Source organism: Gorilla gorilla, chromosome 19 (genome assembly GCF_029281585.2).
Source record: "Gorilla gorilla gorilla isolate KB3781 chromosome 19, NHGRI_mGorGor1-v2.1_pri, whole genome shotgun sequence".
Taxonomy (NCBI): Eukaryota; Metazoa; Chordata; class Mammalia; order Primates; family Hominidae; genus Gorilla; species Gorilla gorilla.
The window spans coordinates 51,985,479-52,007,183 of NC_073243.2; positions in this window are offsets into that span (position 1 = coordinate 51,985,479).

Here is a 21,705-nt window from a genome sequence, read left to right on the forward strand (position 1 = left end):
TGTTATCTGTTAGCAGCAGAAGAATTCTTTCAAAAGAAGAAATAGTGATGAAATACATTTTTTAAAAAAATATCCTTTATTATTTTTATAATAAATTGTATTTAAAAAAATTACTATAGAGTAAAATTGATTTTTTTTTACTTGATATACAGTTCTATGAACTTTAACACATGAGTAGACTTGTGTAACCACCCCCAAAATCAGAAGACAAAACTGATATATCATCACAAAATATTCCCCCAATGTCACCCCTCTGCAATCAAAGCTTCCTCCACTCCTCATTCTTGGAAACCACTGATCTGTTCTCTGTCACAATAGTTTTGACTTCGTGAGAATGTGATATAATATAAATGGAATCATTTACAGATAGATGTTCCTCGACTTATGATTGGGTTATATCCTGATAAACCCATCATAAATTGAAAATACTGTACATCAAAACTACATTTAATATACCTAACCTACTGAACATTATAGCTTACCCTACATGCTCAGAACACTTATATTAGCCTAAAATTGGGCAAAATAATCTAACACAAAGCCTATTTTATAATAAAATGTTGATCATCTCATGTAATTTATTGAATACTGTACTGAAGTACAGTTTCTTCTTAATGCATGTCACTTTTGGACCATCGTAAAGTTGAAAAATCCTTAAGTCAAACCATTGTAAATTGGGAACTCTATTATACAATCTTTTGAGAACAGGTTCTTTCACTCAGCATAATACTGCTCCCAAAGTCTCAAAGCATAATGACTTTGAGATTCGTCTACAAAGTTGCATATATTGGTAGCTTTTCCTTTTTATTCCTGAGTACTTTTCCATGGTATGGATGTGTAGTGCCACAGTGGGTTTATCCATTCACCTGTTTAGGGAAATTTGAGGATAAAGCTCTTATACATAGTTGTGTATTTTTTGTGTGGACATTAGTTTTTTTTCCAGTAAATATCCAAAGGTTCCAGGGTGACTATGCGATTTTGCATTCCTATCAACTATGTATGAGAGTTCCAGTTGCTTCATATCCTCTCTAGCACTTGGTATTGACAGTATTCTCTTTTTTAAAAAAAAAAAAATTGGCTCTTCTCAAAGATGTGTAGTGGTATCTAATTGTGCTTTTAATTTACATTTTCCTGATGGCTAATCATTTTGAACTTTCTTTCCTCCTTTCTCTGTCTCTCTCTCTTTCTTTCTTTCAGGCCAGGCATGGTGGCTCATGCCTGTAATCCAAATAATTTAGGAGGCCAAGTCATGCAGATCACTTGAGTCCAGGAGTTGGAGACAAGCCTGGAAAACATGATGAGACCATGTTTCTAAAAAAATATATATACAAACATCAGCCAGACTTTGTTGCACATGCCTGCAGTCCCAGCTACTTGAGAGGCTGAGGTTGGAGGATCGCTGTAGCGATCTCTTTCTTTCTTCTTCTTTTTTTCTTTCTTTCTTTCTCTTTCTTTCTTTCTTTCTTTCTTTCTTTCTTTCTTTCTTTCTTTCTTTCTGTCTTTCTTTCTTTCTTTCCTTCCTTTCTTTTTCCTTACTTCCTTCCTTCTTCCTTTCTTTCTTTTTCTTTCTTTTATTTTTTCTGAGACAGGGTCTTGCTCTGTGACCCAAGCTGGAATGCGGTGGGGTGATCTTGGCTCACTGCAGCCTCTATCTCCTGGGCTAAAGCGATCCTCCAACATCAGCCTCTCAAGTAGCTGGGACTGCAGGCATGTGCAACAAAGTCTGGCTGATTTTTGTATTTTTATTTTTTAGAAATGTGGTCTCACCACGTTTTCCAGGCTGGTCTCCAACTCCTGGACTCAAGCGATCTGCATGCCTTGGCCTCCTAAATTACTTGGGTTACAGGCATGAGCCACCATGCTTGGCCTGAATATATTTTCATGTATCTATTTGCCATTCTTATATCATCTTAAGCATTTTTTTTCAGTCTTTTGGCTGTATTTTAATGTGGTTGTTTGTGTTCTTATTCTTGAGTTTTAATAATTTTTTTAATATATCCTAGATACAAGTTATTTGTTGGATATGTGACAGAAAATATTTATTTGGTACGTATAAATATTTTGTTCTCATTTTTAGCTTATGTTTTCATTCTATGAATAGTGTTTTTCACAAAATAAAAATTTTAATTTTGATAAAGCCCACTTTATCTTTGCTTTTCTTTTATGGATCATGCTTTTAGTTTCATGCCTAAAAACTCTTTAGATCCTGAAGATTTTCTCCTGTGTTTTTTCTAAAAGTTTTATACTTTCATGTAGTACATTTAAGTCTATGATCCATCTTGAGACTACAGAGGAGCTCAACAAATGTTAATAGTTTCTCCCAACCCCTCTGAACTATTATAAGACCTGAAAAGAAGCAGAGCTATGGATTCCACTTTTATTGGATGCTGTGTTTGTGATTTATACTTCTGTTGGAGGAGTAGAAACCTCAGTAGTCAGAGAACAGAATCAGGTCAATCAGTGAATTTCAACCATATTAATGAGAGCCCAATAGAGACTGCAATAAAATGTTTAAAAATCTACTATACCCATGGACATTTTAAAAAGGGAAGATTAATAAAAACATACAGCTGATATTTTCTTTCTTAATTTTGTAAAGAGTACGTGTTTATTGTACATTTTGGATTGCTTTTTGTTTGTCTTCTCTGTTTCAAGCAGATTTTTTTATCTAGCATTTTCAAAGGTTTAACATTGTATTGAAATTTTGATGCAATAATGCTATCATTTTCTAAGTTTGATAAAGCCTTTTTCCTTTTAGTGTTCTGAAAGCAAAACTATTTTTAACGGTTTCACCACGGCCACAAAAAAAACCTTTAACAAAAAACAACTTTTGACTAAGGTAATCGCTCATCTCTGTTGAGAATTGAGAAATAGAGCAAAATTGTCCACGTGTTAGGAAACTAAAATTGAATGCCATGAGAAGTCCAAATATTAGTGTTTTTTCCTGTGGGGCTAAATAAAGCTTCTGCTGATTCTTCGATGTTTCCTATAACATGTTAGAACCAGAGTTAAATGATTAAAACTCTTCCCTCCAGCAATTTGGCAGTTAAGTTTCCATCATCATTTACTGTGCTATAAAAAAGAATTTATCACAAACTGTTTTAATCTCTTGAAATATTTTCACAGGCAAATGAAGTCAAGAGTTAATGGATTTTTTATTAAAAACATAAAAACCACAATATCTATCAGTGTATGTCTAAAAACACTAGGAAACATTGTTTAGATAATAGAAACCGGTCCTAGCTAAGAGGAAGAAGATGGAGTTGGCCTGATTCAGGTCTGTAGTGTCCCCATGGACCTGAGCAGAATTTATCAGGCAATTTTTATCTGGGAAGACTGGATGGAAAACAAAACATATGCTACTTCACGGGCTCGGTTACTGTCATAACTACCATCTCGCCATGGAAATTTCATTTTGTGTGGATGAATTCTCTTGTGGAGGCTATGTCTTTGATATATATGGTTTGTTCACTTAAAAATTATTATAGAACATTATAAAGATGGGGGAAAGATGCAGAGGATAGAGAAGGAATTTTAATAATCCTGTAGTGTCTACTTTTCTACATTGAAGCTCCAGGAAAACTATTTGATATAAAAAAGATTGCCTTATAAGTCACGATCTTCATGGCAAAAGACTTGATTATCTTTGAGGATATTTTAAGCAAGCTGTGATAAACTAATAGATTTTCCTTCTCCGTGTCAGGGAAATATCTTAATGGTTATCACATTAAATGCACAGTTATGCTACCCGAGGACCTTATTGTTATATTTTTCTTGAATAGCTTACCTGACTGAATTCTATAAAGATTAGATTGATGACTAGTTTCTCATCTATGGAAACTCAAAGCTTTATATGCCCCCATACTTAAATATGTAGAAACTTAATAAGAATCTGCTGTGTAATATAGAGTCCTTAAGGTTTGGAAATCCTGGTTTCTAGACTGTGCTCTGCTGTGAATTAGCTTTGTAAACTTGTACCTCAGTCTTCCATAATGTGAATTTTGGAGTTAATCAAATATTGGTTTAAATCCAAGCATTATCATCTAATAACTATGATTTGGGGGCAAATTGTTTAACTACTATGATCCTTAATGTTTTAGTTTGTTCTTGGATTGCTATAAAGAAATGCCTGATGCTGGGTAATTTACAAAGAAAAGAGGTTTAATTGGCTCATGGTTCCACAGGCTCTACAGGAAGCATGGCTGGGAGGCCTCAGGAAACTTAGAATCATGGCTGAAGGAGAAGGGGGAGCCAGCCCTTCATATGGCCAGAGCAGGAGGAAGGTCAGGGGAGGTGCTAAACACTTTTAAACAACCAGATCTGGGAGAACTCACTCACTCACTCTCAGGAGAACAGCCCCAAGGGGATGATGCTAAACCATACATGAGAAACTGCCCCTATGATCCAATCACCCCCTCACCAGGCCCCTCCTCCAACACTGGGGATTACAATTCCATGTGAGATTTGGTGGGGATACAGATAACAAATCATATTACTGTCTTATTCTTTAAAATGGCAATAATTGTCCTTGGCATGCTACCTAATAAAATAGACATAATGCATGTGAGACCACTTAGAGAACTCTCAGGTTCTATACAAATATAAGGCATTATCATTTAAAAGTAAAACTATGCCAAAAGATAACCTATACCTATGATGCAGTGAACTATCTATGGTGATGCAATTAAAATAACCAATATTTCCAGGTTGATATTTGGATCCTTGTACAAATAAGTTCTGTTTTTTTTTTTTTGAAAGCTATGGTCAAGTTTTGGAAATAATTTTTACTGTTAAGTGGCTAGAGACAGCTTTGATCAGAAATTCTGACTTTGGCAGATGCACTGACTTTTTATTATTATTATTATTATTTTTAAATTATACTTTAAGTTCTAGGGTACCTGTGCACAATGTGCAGGTTTGTTACATATATATACACGTGCCATGTTGGTGTGCTGCACTCATTAACTCGTCATTTAGCATTAGGTATATCTCCTAATGTTATCCCTCTCCCCTCCCCCCACCCCACAACAGTCCCTGGTGTGTGATGTTCCCCTTCCTGTGTCCATGTGTTCTCATTGTTCAATTCCCACCTATAAGTGAGAACATGTGGTGTTTGGTTTTTTGTTCTTGGGATAGTTTGCTGAGAATGATGGTTTCCAGCTTCATCCGTGTCCTTACAAAGGACATGAACTCATCCTTTTTTACGGATGCATAGTATTCCATGTATATGTGCCACATTTTCTTAATCCAGTATATCATTGATGGATATTTGGATTGGTTCCAAGTCTTTGCTATTGGGAATACTGCCACAATAAACATACGTGTGCATGTGTCTTTATAGCAGCATGATTTATAATCCTCTGGGTATATACCCAATAATGGGATGGCTGGGTCAAGTGGTATTTCTAGTTCTAGATCCCTGAGGAATCGCCACACTGTCTTCCACAATGGTTGAACTAGTTTACAGTCCCACCAACAGTGTAAAAACTTTTGCATGCAGAAGTCTATCCTCCACAAACTGTTGCTTACCGAAGAGGGGCTTGTTCACAGAGAAGGATTTGCCCTGGTGTTTCTTACACTGGAAAATTTTCCCATCCTTCTCTGGCTAGACCAACTCAAGGAGCAGTGTCTATGGCTTCATAATTGAATGGTACATTTGAGATGAGGAGAATACAAACCTTTTTTTAAAAATTTTATTATTATTATACTTTAAGTTTTAGGATACATGTGCACAACGTGCATGTTTGTTACATATGTATACATGTGCCATGTTGGTGTGCTGCATCCATTACCTTGTCCTTTAGCATTAGGTATATCTCCTAATGTTATCCCTCCCCGCTCCCGCCACCCCACAACAGTCCCTGGTGTGTGATGTTCCCCTTCCTGTGTCCATGTGTTCTCATTGTTCAATTCCCACCTATGAGTGAGAACATGCCGTGTTTGGTTTTTTTGTCCTAGCGATAGTTTGCTGAGAATGATGGTTTCCAGCTTCATCTATGTCCCTACAAAGGACATGAACTCATCGTTTTTTATGGTTGCGTAGTATTCCATGGTGTATATGTGCCACATTTTCTTAATCCAGTCTATCATTGTTGGACATTTGGGTTGGTTTCAAGTCTTTGCTATTGTGAATAGTGCCGCAATAAACGTACGTGTGCATGTTTATAGCAGCATGATTTATAATCCTCTGGGTATATACCCAGTAATGGGATGGCTGGGGTCAAATGCTATTTCTAGTTCTAGATCCCTGAGGAATTGCCACACCAACTTCTACAATGGTTGAACTGGTTTACAGTCCCACCAACAGTGTAAAAGTGTTCCTATTTCTCCACATCCTCTCCAGCACCTGTTGTTTCCTGACTTTTTAATGGTCACCATTCTAACTGGTGCAAGATGGTATCTCATTGTGATTTTGATTTGCATTTCTCTGATGGCCAGTGATGATGAGCATTTTCTCATGTGTTTTTTGGCTGCATAAATGTCTTCTTTTGAGAAGTGTCTGTTTGTATCCGTTGCCCACTTTTTGATAGGGTTGTTTGTTTTTTCTTGTAAATTTGTTTGAGTTCATTGTAGATTCTGGATATTAGCCCTTTGTCAGATGAGTAGATTGCAAAAATTTTCTCCCATTCTGTAGGTTGCCTGTTCACTCTGATGGTAGTTTCTTTTGCTGTGCAGAAGCTCTTTAGTTTAATTAGATCCGATTTGTCAATTTTGGCTTTTGTTGCCATTGCTTTTGGTGTTTTAGACATGAAGTCCTCGCCCATGCCTATGTCCTGAATGGTATTGCCTAGGTTTTCTTCTAGCATTTTTAAGGTTTTAGGTCTAACATTTAGTCTTTAATCGATCTTGAATTAATTTTTGTATAAGGCATAAGGAAGGGATCCAGTTTCAGCTTTCTACATATGGCTAGCCATTTTTCCCAGCACCATTTATTAAATAGGGAATCCTTTCCCCATTGCTTGTTTTTCTCAGGTTTGTCAAAGATCAGATATGCAGCATTATTTCTGAGGGCTCTGTTCTGTTCCATTGATCTGTATCTCTGTTTTGGTACCAGTATCACGCTGTTTTGGTTACTGTGGCCTTGTAGTATAGTTTGAAGTCAGGTAGCATGATGCCTCCAGCTTTGTTCTTTTGGCTTAGGATTGACTTGGCAATGCGGGTTATTTTTTGGTTCTATATGAACTTTAAAGTAGTTTTTTCCAATTCTGTGAAGAAAGTCATTGGTAGTTTGATGGGGATGGCATTCAATCTATAAATTACTTGGGCAGTATGGCCATTTTCACGATATTGATTCTTCCTACCCATGAGCAAGGAATGTTCTTCCATTTGTTTGTATCCTCTTTTATTTCATTGAACAGTGGTTTGTAGTTCTTCTTGAAGAGGTCCTTCACATCCCTTGTAAGTTGGTTTCCTAGGTATTTTATTTGCTTTGAAGCAATTGTGAATGGGAGTTCACTCGTGATTTGGCTGTTTGTCAGTTATTGGTGTATAAGAATGCTTGTGATTTTTGTACATTGGTTTTGTATCCTGAGACTTTGCTGAAGTTCCTTATCAGCTTAAGGAGATTTTGGGCTGAGACAATGGGGTTTTCTAGATATACAATCATGTCATCTGCAAACAGGGACAATTTGACTTCCTCTTTTTATAATTGAATACCCTTTATTTCCTTCTCCTGCGTGATTGCCCTGGCCAAAACTTCCAACACTATGTTGAATAGGAGTGTTGAGAGAGGACATCCCTGTCTTGTGCCAGTTTTCAGAGGGAATTCTTCCAGTTTTTGTCCATTCAGTGTGATGTTGGCTGTGGGTTTGTCATAGATAGCTCTTATTATTTTGAGATACATCCCATCAATACCTAATTTATTGAGAGTTTTTAGCATGAAGAGTTGTTGAATTTTGTCAAAGGCCTTTTCTGCATCTATTGAGATAATCATGTGGTTTTTGTCGTTGGTTCTGTTTATATGCTGGATTACATTTATTGATGTGCATATGTTAAAGCAGCCTTGCATCCCAGGGATGAAGCCCACTTGATCATGGTGGATAAGCTTTTTGATGTGCTGCTGGATTCTGTTTGCCAGTATTTTATTGAGGATTTTTGCACCAATGTTCATCAAGGATATTGGTCTAAAATTTTCTTTTTTTGTTGTGTCTCTCCCAGGCTTTGGTATCAGGATGATTCTGGCCTCATAAAATGAGTTAGGGAGGAGTCCCTCTTTTTCTATTGATTGGAATAGTTTCAGAAGGAATGGTACCAGCTCCTCCTTGTACCACTGGTAGAATTCGGCTGTGAATCCATCTGGTCCTAGACTTTTCTTGGTTGGTAAGTTATTAATTTTTGCCTCAATTTCAGAGCCTGTTATTGATCTATTCAGAGATTCAACTTCTTCCTGGTTTAGTCTTGGGAGGGTGTTTGTGTCGAGGAATTTATCCATTTCTTCTAGATTTTCTAATTTATTTGTATAGAGGTGTTTATAGTATTCTCTGATGCTAGTTCGTATTTCTGTGGGATCGGTGGTCATATCCCCTTTATCATTTTTTATTGCATCTATTTGATTCTTCTCTCTTTTCTTCTTTATTAGTCTTGCTAGTGGTCTACCGATTTTGTTGATCTTTTCAAAAATACAGCTCCTGGATTCATTGATTTTTTGAAGGGTTTTTTGTGTCTCTATTTCCTTCACTTCTGCTCTGATCTTAGTTATTTCTTGCCTTCTGCTAGCTTTTGAATGTGTTTGCTCTTGCTTCTCTAGTTCTTTTAATTGTGATGTTAGGGTGTCGATTTTACATCTTTCCTGCTTTCTCTTGTGGGCATTTAGTGCTATAAATTTCCCTATACACACTGCTGTGAATGTGTCCCAGAGATTCTGGTAAGTTTTGTCTTTGTTCTCATTGGTTTCAAGGAACATCTTTATTTCTGCCTTCATTTCATTATGTACCCAGTAGTCATTCAGGAGCAGGTTGTTCATTTTCCATGTAGTTGAGTGGTTTGAGTGAGTTTCTTAATCCTGAGTTCTAGATTGATTGCACTGTGGTCTGAGAGAGAGTTTGTTATAATTTCTGTTCTTTTACATTTGCTGAGGAGTGCTTTACTTCCAACTATGTGGTCAGTTTTGGAGTAGGTGTGGTGTGGTGCTGGGAAGAATGTATATTCTGTTGATTTGGGGTGGAGAGTTCTGTAGATGTCTATTAGGTCCACTTGGTGCAGAGCTGAGTTCAATTCCTGGGTATCCTTGTTTACTTTCTGTTTCATTGATCTGTCTAATGTTGATAGTGGGTTCTTAAGGTCTCCCATTATTATTGTGTGGGAGTCTAAGTCTCTTTGTAGGTCACTAAGGACTTGCTTTATGAATCTGGGTGCTCCTGTATTGGGTGCATATATATTTAGGATAGTTAGCTCTTCTTGTTGAATTGATCCCTTTACCATTATGTAATGGCCTTCTTTGTCTCTTTTGATCTTTGTTGGTTTAAAGTCTGTTTTATCAGAGACTAGGATTGCAACCAACCCCTGCCTTTTTTTTGTTTTCCATTTGCTTGGTAGATCTTCCTTCCTCCCTTTATTTTGAGCCTATGTGTGTCTCTGCACATGAGATGGATCTCCTGAATACAGCACACTGATGGGTCTTGACTCTATCCAGTTTGCCAGTCTGTGTCTTTTAATTGGAGCATTTAGCCTATTTACATTTAAGGTTAATATTGTTATGTGTGAATTTGATCCTGTCATTATGATATTAGCTGGTTATTTTGCTCATTAGTTGATGCAGTTTCTTCCTAGCCTTGATGGTGCTTACAATTTGGCATGTTTTTGCAGTGGCTGGTGCTGGTTGTTCCTTTCCATGTTTAGTGCTTCCTTCAGGAGCTCTTTTAGGGCAGGCCTGGTGGTGACAAAATCTCTCAGCATTTGCTTGTCTGTAATGTATTTTATTTCTCCTTCACTTATGAAGCTTAGTTTGGCTGGATATGAAATTCTGGGTTGAAAATTCTTTTCTTTAAGAATGTTGAATATTGGCCCCCACTGTCTTCTGGCTTGTAGAGTTTCTGCCAAGAGATCAGCTATTAGTCTGATGGGCTTCCCTTTGTGGGTAACCCGACCTTCCTCTCTGGCTGCCCTTAACATTATTTTCTTCATTTCAACATTGGTGAATCTGACAATTATGTGTCTTAGAGTTGCTCTTCTCGAGGAGTATCTTTGTGGTGTTCTCTGTATTTCCTGAATGTGAATGTTGGCCTGCCTTGCTAGATTGGGGAAGTTCTCCTGGATAATATCCTGTAGAATGTTTTCCAACTTGGTTCCATACTCCCTGTCACTTTCAGGTACACCAATCAGATGTAGATTTGGTCTTTTCACATAGTCCCATATTTCTTGGAGGCTTTGTTCGTTTCTTTTTATTCTTTTTTCTCTCAACTTCTCTTCTCACTTCTTTTCATTCATTTCATCTTCCATCATTGATACCCTTTCTTACAGTTGATCACATCGGCTACTGAGGCTTATGCGTTCGTCACGTAGTTCTTGTGCCATGGTTTTCAGCTCCATCAGCTCCTTTAAGGACTTCTCTGCATTGGTTCTTCTAGTTATCCATTTGTCTAACTTTTTTTTAAAGGTTTTTAACATTTTTGCCATTGGTTCATACTTCCTCCTTTAGCTCGGAGTAGTTTGATCTTCTGAAGCCTTCTTCTCTCAACTCGTCAAAGTCATTCTCCATCTAGCTTTGTTCCATTGCTGGTGAGGAGCTGCGTTCCTTTGGAGGAGGAGAGGTGCTCTGATTTTTAGAGTTTCCAGTTTTTCTACTCTGTTTTTTCCCCATCTTTGTGGTTTTATCTACCTTTGGTCTTTGATGATGGTGACGTACAGATGGGTTTTTGGTGTCAATGTCCTTTCTGTTTGTTAGTTTTCCTTCTAACAGTCAGTACCCTCAGCTGCAGGTCTGTTAGAGTTTGCTGGAGGTCCACTCCAGACCCTGTTTGCCTGGGTATCAGCAGTGGTGGCTGCAGAACAGTGGATATTGGTGAACCGCAAATGCTGCTGCCTGATCGTTCCTCTGGAAGTTTTGTCTCAGAGGAGTACCCAGACGTGTGAGGCGTCAGACCACCCGTACTGGGGGGTGCCTCCCAATTAGGCTACTCAGTGGTCATGGACCCACTTGAGGAGGCTGTCTGCCCGTTCTCAGATCTCAAGCTGCGTGCTGGGAGAACCACTACTCTCTTCAAAGCTGTCAGACAGGGACATTTAAGTCTGCAGATGTTACTGCTGCCTTTTGTTTGTCTGTGCCCTGCCCCCACAGGTGGAGCCTACAGAGGCAGGCAGGTCTCCTTGAGCTGCCATGGGCTCCACCCAGTTGGAGCTTCCAGGCCGCTTTGTTTACCTACTCAAGCCTTGGCAATGGTGGGCGCCCCTCCCCCAGCCTCGCTGCCACCTTGCAGTTTGATCTCAGACTGCTGTGCCAGCAATGAGCGAGGCTCCATGGGCGTGGGACCCTCCCAGCCTGGTGTGGGATATAATCTCCTGGTGTGCCGTTTGTTAAGCCCATTGGAAATGCACAGTATTAGGGTGGGAGTGACCCGATTTTCCAGGTGCCGTCTGTCACCCCTTTCTTTTACCAGGAAAGGGAGTTCCCTGACCCCTTGCACTTCCCAGGTGAGGCAATGCCTCACCCTTCTTTGGCTCACGCACGCTGCACTGCCTCCACTGTCCTGCACCCACTGTCTGGCACTCCCCAGTGAGATGAACCTGGTACCTCAGTTGGAAATGCAGAAATCACCCGTCTTCTGAGTCGCTCATGCTGGGAGCTGTAGACTGGAGCTGTTCCTATTCGGCCATCTTGGCTCCAACCTCCTGAACCTTTTTTATTCTAGTGAGGTGACTGATCCTTTGTTTGGGTTTTCCAGCATGGTTTCCTGTTATGAGTTGTCCTGAAATCCCCACAGGAGCATGGAAGGGCATCCTAGGCCGTCCTAGGTAAGGTAATGGTAGGTAGATACCAGGTAAGAGGGGCTAGAGTTGTCCTTGGGTCTGCTCTAGTTGGGATTTCTGAAAGATGGAGGCAGGGTGATAGGGATATTGCTGATCTTAAATCAGGAATCTGGAATTTAGGCAGGGATGTAGACTCAGGCAGCTGCAGCAGGGCCAGCCAGGAGACAGGAATACTCTGAAGGAACACTGGTTGTTTTCAACCTGATTGGCTCAGACATGCTTTTTAGATCATTTCCCTCAGCATGACTGCTGGTCTTAATGATTGGGATCAGCTCATTTAGACCTGGCTTTCCTAAACGGGCATGAAGCATTCTTGTTCCTGAAGGTTTTTTTATTTCTCCTTGAGGGAAAGTCTCTACTTCTCTGAAAGAATTTTAGACTTTGAATTCTTTGGTTGTCACCTCCAAGAGCAGGGAGGTAATCAAAGGAGACCTTTTCCCAGGTGTGGTCTCAATCCCCAGGCCCAGGCACAAACCACACAGCTGAGGCTCAAGGCTGAACCATGAGGATCCTCATGGACAACTTCCACAGTCAGATACAATCATCTCACTAGTTAGGACGCAAGTGATTGACTTCTTTCATTAGTGTTCCTCATTATATATTCATATTTGCACCACTCATTTCTGCTCATGTTTCAGTTTGTTCTGAATAAAACACCAAGCCTTAATTTCCACTGCTACAACTTGAAATTAAATATTTTCCCTTTCAAAATATAATTTAATGTTCTTTATTTTTACCCTCCAAATTCTCATACATGGCTGGCACTGAATTATATGATTAAATAATTGGAGTGGGAGATGTGAAAAGATTGCTTGTAGAGAACACTTCAAAATTCATATCAGGGTTTATAGTTGTACACACTGAATAATTATGGCTTTTCTCCAGGTCTGAAGTAGGAGGACTCTTGAAGGATTTCTTTTCCAGTGTGTAGATGATTCAAGGGACTTTTTTTGTTCACTTCTTTTATCAGATTTATTTCATTTCTCTTTTTCTTGAATTCTAGCTTATTAAGAAAGTAAAGATAATCAAATAGCAAAGTAAAGTTTGTTGTTGTTGTTGTTGTTGTTGTTGTTGTTGTTATTGTTGTTTTTAGTTAGTCTCACTCTGTTGCCCAGGCTGGAGTGAAAGTGGCATGATCTCGGCCCACTGCAACCTCTGCCTCCCATGTTCAAGTGATTCTTGTGCCTCAGCTTCCCAAGTACCTCATACTATAGGAGCGTACCACCACGTCAAGCTAATTTTTGTAATTTTAGTAAATACGGGGTTTCACCATAATGGCCGGGCTGATCTCAAACTTCTGACCTCAAGTGATCCGCCCACCTTGGCTTCCCAAAATGCTGGGATCACAAGTACCACTGCACCCAGCTTGCAGAAAGTTTTGATGGAAAATAACAATGCTAATAACTAAATTTAGTTATTTATATTACTTAGAAGTTGTCTTCTTTGTATTTATTAATGTGTTAATCCCATCTAGAGATCACTAGAATGCAAATAAGGCATTAAATGTACACATATGGAACAACATTTTGATAGTGCTAATAGAAAAACTGGGGGATAAAAATACTTGCTTGTGTTCATGTGTGGATTTAAGAAAAACTAACAAGATAAAGTGGCAAGATGATTGTATTTAGAACCAGAAAATCTGGGTATGCCCCCTATCTCTTCTAGTTGCTAAAAATTTAACAACGGTCAAATGAAGTCACTTAAATTCTCTAAACCTCAGTTTACTTATGGTAAAGTGGAGCCTCAAATCCCTAGCTGTATAATTAGGTCACTGTGAAAAATGGAATAAAATAAATGAAAGTAATTTTAAAATTCAAAGGCATGAGAATGTGAAGTTATGTTATTAGAGTACCTCAGTAAAAAGTAATGTGTCCTATTTAGCTAGAAGAAACACACAGGACCTGTATGTGAAGAACGATATCCCATGTCTATTTTAGATGCTCATCTGCCTCCTTTTATATGATTAGAATTCATCCAACTCAAAATGCAATAAATGGACCCTTGGGTTTCACTTCTAACTTCCATTAGTTCAGGAGTAAACTTTGTCAAGATATTTGACCTCCCCGGGATTATTAGAACCAGTTACCTGATGTTCTCCAGATTTGCTCACTCCATCTTACCTTTAGTTAGTGGGCAGAGTTCTTTCTATAAACCACATACAGAGCTAGCTAGTTATCTTAGGCTGAGTTCCCCAAGAAAGCAGACTCTGAGACAAGAACTCGAGTCTTAGTGGTTTATTTGGGAGGTAATTCTCAAGAAATGCTGATAGGGAAGTAGAGGAATGAGACAGGGAAGATCAAGAAGTCAGTATAGAGTTGCATTCGTGAGGAAATTAACACTGCAGACAACTGGGGCTCAATCTATCTGGGGACTTCTGAGAGACTGTATAGAGCATGAACTGTCCCATCAGAGGAGGGAGGAAGTTGGTCATTTTTCCTCCAGTTCCCTTCATAGTCATTGGCTGAAGGCTACTGTTGGAACAGCAACTCCCTCACCCTCTGGCCTGCCATGCGTACTGGCCAAGCATGTCAGAGATATCATGCAGTGATGTGTCACAGGTGCCTGCACAAGAAAGCCATTGACACACATGGAGAGAGTGAGTACAGAGGAGACATGGTGGAGTCCTGACAGCATATGCTACAATACAGTGGCTGACATGGGGAGGCACTGCTCAGATGCCCCTTAGAGACCAGATAGCTGCTCAGCTAAAGGATGGTTAGCTAACAGCCTCCAACTGTTAGTGCTTCAGAATCCTCCTCAGGTTTGGAGCTGAGGTGCTGCTATTCTTGGGGCATCCCCCAGCCAATGATTGAGCAAGGCAGGGGTATAAGGGCTTGTCTGTTTCTGCTCAAAGACAGATTCCAATAGGCAATCTTTACTCCATGGCTCCCTATGGCAAAGAATTTCTTAGGTACATCTCAGCCTGACAGATCTCTACCTAGTCCAGCTTCATGCCCTTTCTCAGGGTTACTACCTAGTAAACCTTTTGCCACCTTAACTCCATCTTGATTAGCATCTGCTTCCTGGAGAGCTCAACCTGCAACAAATACCAATTCTAAAGGAATGTTTGGAAAATGTCAGTCTCTGGGCTTAAAGAAGGATCTACCTTACATAGGTCAACAGACAAGTTGGACTGAAATTTTCCTTTCTATAGTAGGAATAGATAACACAAAGGCGCCTCTGTATCATTGGAAGTCAGCCAGACAAAAACACAATCAATGAAAACAGTATGGAAAATACATTGAACTTATGGAATAAATGGTGGATCTACACTGGAGGTTTGTTAGACATTGAATAAATACTTGAGGGGGTTGAGGGAATTTCTTTCTTTCTTTCTTTCTTTCTTTCTTTCTTTCTTTCTTTCTTTCTCTCCCTTCCTCCTTTCCTTTCCTTTCCTTTCCCTTCCCTTCCCTTCCCTTTCTTTATTTCTTTTTCTTTCTTTCTTTCTTTCTTTCTTTCTTTCTTTCTTTCTTTCTTTCTTTCTTTCTTTCTTTCTTTTTCTTTCTTTCTTCTTCTTTCTCTCTCCCTCCCTCCCTTCTTTCTCTTTCTTTCTTTCTTTTTCTTTCTTTCTTTCTTCTTTCTTTCTCTCTCTCTGTTTCTTTCTTTCTTTTCTTTTCTTTTCTTTTCTTTTTTTGGTTTTTGAGACAAAGTCTCACTTTGTCGCCCAGGCTGGAGTGCAGTGGCACCATCTCGGCTCACTACAACAGCTGCCTCCCGGGTTCAAGCAATATTCGCGCCTTGGCCTCCCAAGTAGCTAGGATTATAGGCGCCAGCCACCACGCCCAGATAATTTTTGTATTTTTAATAGACACGGGGTTTCACCGTGTTGGCCAGGCTGGTCTCAAACTCCTGGCTTCAGGTGATCCACCTTCCTCAGCCTCCCAAACTGCTGGGATTACAGGCATGAGCCATCATGGCTGGCCTGGAATTTCTTTCTTTAAGCACATTTTAAAGAATGGATTAGTTATTCCATTGAGGCAGTGGTCTTCTTCAAAATTTTATTACAAATAATATATTTTTAAAAAATCTTGCAGATGACCGTACCTCTTAAAGAAAATAGCAGAAGCATTCAGGACTGAATTGCATTAGTCATTGAATTTATCCACTTGGTAGTATAATAGGGTGAAAGCTTGAGCAATAATCTGTATTTAGATTTAGCTGCTTAAAGGGGAGGAAAGGGAAGTAATATGTTTGAGAGTTTATTATATGCAAGGGACTCTAGCAGCTTCTTTTACTTATTCACTCACCATATTTTTCTTGAACATACACTCTTTTCCAGGCACAGTTCTAGGTACTGGAATATATCAGTGAATGAACATACTATAATTTCCTACCATCATAGATTTTATATTCTAGGGGGAGAAAATAGACAATAAATATGAAAATAAAATAAATATATGATAAAAATCTTGAAGGCAATACATAATGTGCACAAAGTGAAAAGAATAGGAAAGTAGTAGTTCAAGGTAGGGTTTGGGTTAAAATTTAAACAAGGTGGACATGATAGGCTTCATCGAGAAGATGACATTTGGGCAAAGACTTCAATAAGATGAAGGAATTAACTATGTGGATAATTACAGAAAGAGGAATCCAAGCATAGGGAATACAGAATTTAGAGATCTTTGATTCTAAAGCATGTCAGAGCAACAAAAAAAGAAATCAGTGAGGAAATAGAGGCTTTCATAAAAATTAAATTGCATTTTCATCTTTCATAGCCTGTGACCTTAGGTGCTCATTCAAATCTGTCTGCCTTCAAAATCCACCCTCTTCTTGATCCTGGCTATAGCATTTTATAAATTGGAGAAAAATCACCTCCATTTTCGTCTTGCTAGAGATGATTCCTTTCTTTTATAACCATCAACTAGATGGAGTTTGATAAGATAATTGCCTAGCTACAATCTATGCTCACATCTACAGATGTAAATGTACATTTTCTTTGCTCTATCAGAATATTCATAAATACATTGAGACAGATTAAAAAACAGAGCTTAAGAGGTATCATCTGCAATCACATTGCATCTGTGGTTTTACCTATTTGATATTTTTTCCCCCAGAGCACTCATTAAATGGTAAATCGTAAGCATGACTTAAGCAGGTGTCTAGGAAACCAAACAACTGGCCTGAGAGTCAGCTTCACTGAACCCGCTGGAAAGCCTGACCAGCTGTTTTGGCATTGTGGAGACTAGCCTAAATTATCTGCTTTAAGACCAATCTTCTTGTGACCATCTCAGCCCAGGCCATTTATTTGAAGTGATGTATTTCATGATTGCCCCCAATGAATAAGGGTTTATGCTTTTCATAGAAACCGATTCCAATGACTTTAACTAGAAACTAGTAACATCTCAGCTTTCTTGTTCAGAAGTGTTCAAATGACACACATTTCCCAACATAATTAAAAATATACTGGTTGACCATCCTTGCTTGAGCAGAATTTTTATTGCAAACTGGAGAGCTCCACATCCCCATAGAAAACCCACCATTTAAATATCTTTGATCTTTTTAACCATTAGTCAAAATTTTTTTTTCCTCTCAAGGACTCCAGAATCTCTCCTAAAGAACATCCCTGGAATTAGGAATGTATTAAATTGAGATTGTTAGCATCCCTTGCTGTGAGAATGAAGCTGAAAAGCATCTAGTTATGATATGCATCTTATATAACAGGTACAATGGATTTTTTAAAATGAGATTCATTTTATGCACAAAGTAAAATTTTTGGAGTCTCTTACAAAATAGGCACTGTGTACTTTGAAATTGCATTATGTAACCTATGGAACAAATATAAGACATATTACATTTCCAAAGCACCTTTTCCCCAGGAGTTTCAAATGTGCTAATGATATGAACTCATTAATCTTCCTACTCACCTTTTAGTAGTTAAGGGTCAGATGTTATTTTCCTGATTTCACAGACAAGGACTCAGCCTCAACCTCTGGATGTTCAATGAGACAGAGGTGTCTAGAAATTAAAGCTCTACACCACACATACTGCTTTCTCTGGGTTTAAGCAGCTATCTGTCTCCTTCATCTTCCAACATTATAATTTTTTTTGTCTTTTGAAAAGCATGCAGATTCACACACATACATATACACTTTTTTCCATGACTATAAAATATGAATTTGCAGTGGAGGTTACTCTTGTGCTAAAACAAAATTGTTTTGCAAAAATGAATGGAAGTCATTTTTACTCTCAGTATTTCAAAAAAAAATGATAACTTGATAATATCTAATGATGGTCATAGTTTTGGATAATGGGCACACTGATGCATTATGGATGAGGAAATGAATCACTACAAAATTTTTGGAAGGTTAACTGGAAATTCATATTAAAATAAATATATTTCCATGTTTTTGCTTTGGGGATATATTCTATTCTACACAGAGGAAAGCATCAGTATGTAGCATCCATATATACAAACATGTTAATTTCAGCATTATTATTATTATTATTATTATTTGAGATGGAGTCTCACACTGTCACCCAGGCTGGAGTGCAATGGCGTGATATTGGCTCAATGCAACCTCCGCCTCCTCGGTTCAAGCGATTCTCCTGCCTCAGCCTCCCGAGTAGCTGGGATTACAGGTGCCTGCCACTATGCCCGGCTAATTTTTTGTATTTTTAGTAGAGACGGGGTTTCACTATGTTTGCCAGGCTGGTCTCGAACTCCTGACCTCGTGATCCACCCACCTAGGACTCCCAAAGTGCTGGGATTACTGGAGTGAGCCACTGTGCCCGGCCTCAGCATTATTTATAATTCCCGTGGGCAAACAAACAAACCAAAAACACCTAGGAAAAATGTAAATTATCATCAATGATTACATGAATGAATAATTTCTAGTTTATTCATTCTATGCAGACAATTACATAACACTTAAAGGAACAAATTCCTTCTGTAAATATTTTCCTGGAGGGATAGCCATGTAAAGTAAATTCAGGGTTCAAATGGAAGATAATATGAAGCTGAGTAGAAGAGCAGGTGCCAGGGAGATTTGGGACTTTATTTTGGTCAGCTTCTCCGTGTGAGTATGTATTATTTTTGAAACTTGAAATAAATATCTAACAAAAAACATTTTTAAGGGATCAAGTAAACAAACAAACAAACAAAATAAACAGGAGACTCATACAGCATGATGAAGTAGAAGCATGGGGTTTTGGAGACAGCCAGATTGAGTTAATAACTGCAGAGTTTCCTCATGTAAAATAGAAATAATACCTACCTCTACACAAAGCACAAGGCACACTTGTGCTTGGCAGTCGGTAGGCAGAAACCAAATGCCGCTGGTGTTACTGGAGGAAGAAAGTTTTCCAGGTGGGAGTAGAAAGAAACAGGGGATATAGGATGGGCAGGATGGGAAGCAGATTTTCCTTAAAATCTCCAGATCAATTCACAGAATTAGAAATTTGGAACTGTGGTACCAGAATGGAGCATGCTGAGACATACTTATGCACAATATTTGAACCACTGTTCTTCTCTCAGTAACCCTAGAATTTCAGGCTAGCAGCTGAGAGAAACTGATGGACTTTACTTCCAAAGGTTCCGTTATTCATCAGCTCTGAGAACCAAGTGGCAAACTGTTGATGTCTCTGAAATTCAAGACTCTCATTGAAAGATTTTTCAGTTTGTGACTTGGAAAGGAGGGCCAATTGTGATGCTTCTAGGGTTACAAAGCAAATCAGAAAGCAGAGAAGAAAGAGAGTGGGGAATAACAGAAATGTTTCAATTGGGCAAATATCCCTGTCAAGCATCAGGTAGGTAAATTACTGCTGGAAGGAATTCATTCTAACCCAGCTGTGCTCTGTCTTGATGGCTTATGGTTTTATTCTCAAAACCAATTAACCTCAAGATAAAACACAGGGCAGAGGTAAAACCAAAGTTGTGCATAAAAAATGCACTGGTGATCTCAACTCAGAACTAGAAGGAACCGATCTGGAACGATCAGCCAATCAGGCTCAGGACTACTAGGAGGCAACCCAAGAATTGCCAGCAACTACCAGGAGAAAGAAGAGAGAAGAAAGGACCCTCCCCTAAAGGCTTCAGAGACAGGAAGACACTGCCAAAACTTGATCAAATGTCTAGCCTCTAGAATTGTAAAAGAATACATTGCTGTTGTTATAAGCCACCCAGTGTGTGGGGTTTTGTTAGGGCAGCTTTAAGAAATTAATACACATTTTAATCTAGGAGTTAAAAAAACAAATCTAGCTGTGATCTCCTTCTTTCAGAGGTAAACTTTAGGACTTAAAATTGGAGAGCCTGGTTATTGGTTAAGAAAATAAAGTTTTCTCTATCTTATTATAGACAGGACATGCATGTCATTATTCTAAAACTTACTGCACAGAGGAGGTGGGAGAATAGATGATATCATATATTTATATCCCTGTCTTATCAGTGCTAGTTTGTCAAGCTCTGGCAGCGAATTTTTTCAATGCATTAACTTACATATTTATATATTTAAATATTAAAGATCACAAGATAAACTTGCAGCAAGAATCTGGTAATTCTCCCTAATTGAGTCTGGTGTCCTGTACAGTTCTATTGACCTTCTTCTGGGTGAGCCATGGAGGTTTCCTGTCTGAGGCAGTTCTGTGGCAGAATGCGTCTGGCTCATTTTAAAGTTCTCACCATTATTTGCAGGTAGCTTTTTGTCTTTCTTTCAGCACACACTCAAAGTACTTTTTGTAAATAGTCTTGCAGATATTTTGCTTTCCTTCAACATATTCTGCAAAATACTGCATCTTGTTCTACTTGCTTATCTAGATGATAGCATTTTAATCTTTTCTTAAACTTGATCCTCACAGGAACACAAATACTGTGTTTTCTTTGCCTGATGCATTATTTCTCACTATTTGCAGTTAGATTCTGTCTTTGGTAGACAGAATGCATCAAGCAACATCATGGTACTTCCTGTGTAACACATTAAATACTCTTTAGCATCCTCAGCTCAATTCATGTCTATTATACCTGTAGCAAAAGACAATCTGGATTTAGTTAACCCATCTGCCATTTTCCACTGTAGCAAATAAACAGAAAAACTGTTTATTCTCATGAAATTATCTCATATTTTGAATGACCCTTATATTTCACATGGAGGCTGTTATTTCTGCATAATTTGTTGATGTGATTAGTGCTTTGAATTCCTTTAGTTTATCATGAAATAATGTTTCAGTTAAAGTGCAAACTATTATTTATTCCAATAGAAACACCTGCAGACACAAGCTAACATGCGATCCATGAATACGGCAGTGAAATGTAACAGATTCCTGATATCAACAGGGTTATCAGTCACCCTAATTCATAGGTGAAAATGCATTATTATTTACATTCTAAACCTGGAAAAATTTTCATTAGCAAATTTCTGTTTTTCCACTTATTGTATAGAATTCTGTCAGCATGCCCTTTTGCCAAATAAAATGGAACTATTATTACAAATTATTTGAGGTAAAAAAGATTTGCCCTTTGGGAGAAACAGCATTTATGCTTTTAAAAAGCAGAGCTACTTAGTAAAACTGATTTGTTTAACATCTGTTTGTGTAGAATTTATAACATAACCATAAGGTCTAAATATTTAAAGCAATATTGGACAAAAAAGTGGTCAGGGACCAGAATTAATTAGGGAAGACTTACTTAAACAGAACTGAACCCAGGTTTGAAGGAAGTAATAAAGTAGATTGGCAGGGAGGAAAGACATCTAGGAAAAAGGAGACCAGAAGTTTTAGCTTAACTCTAATACATTAATAAGTCTG